The sequence below is a fragment of the Penaeus monodon genome, chromosome 28 (genome assembly GCF_015228065.2).
Source record: "Penaeus monodon isolate SGIC_2016 chromosome 28, NSTDA_Pmon_1, whole genome shotgun sequence".
NCBI lineage: Eukaryota > Metazoa > Arthropoda > Malacostraca > Decapoda > Penaeidae > Penaeus > Penaeus monodon.
In genome coordinates this window covers 38273383-38273612 of record NC_051413.1, presented here as the reverse complement: position 1 = coordinate 38273612, position 230 = coordinate 38273383, and positions in this window count along the sequence as shown.

Sequence of the window (230 nt, the reverse complement as noted above, 5' to 3'; positions counted from 1 at the left end):
CTTACTAGTTTATATCACGCATGCTTGCACTTACGGCGTTGTTTGACTCCCGCAGGCGGCGAGGACGAAGGGGAGCTGCCCGCCCACAAGCGCCAGAGCGTACAGTATTCCACCCTTGTCGGCCCTTCCTTCCTCAACAGCTCAGTTCACGCCCACGCCCACGCGCCCATCGGACAGACAGCTTATCTCACCTGCATTGTGAGGAATCTCCACAACTATACGGTGAGATA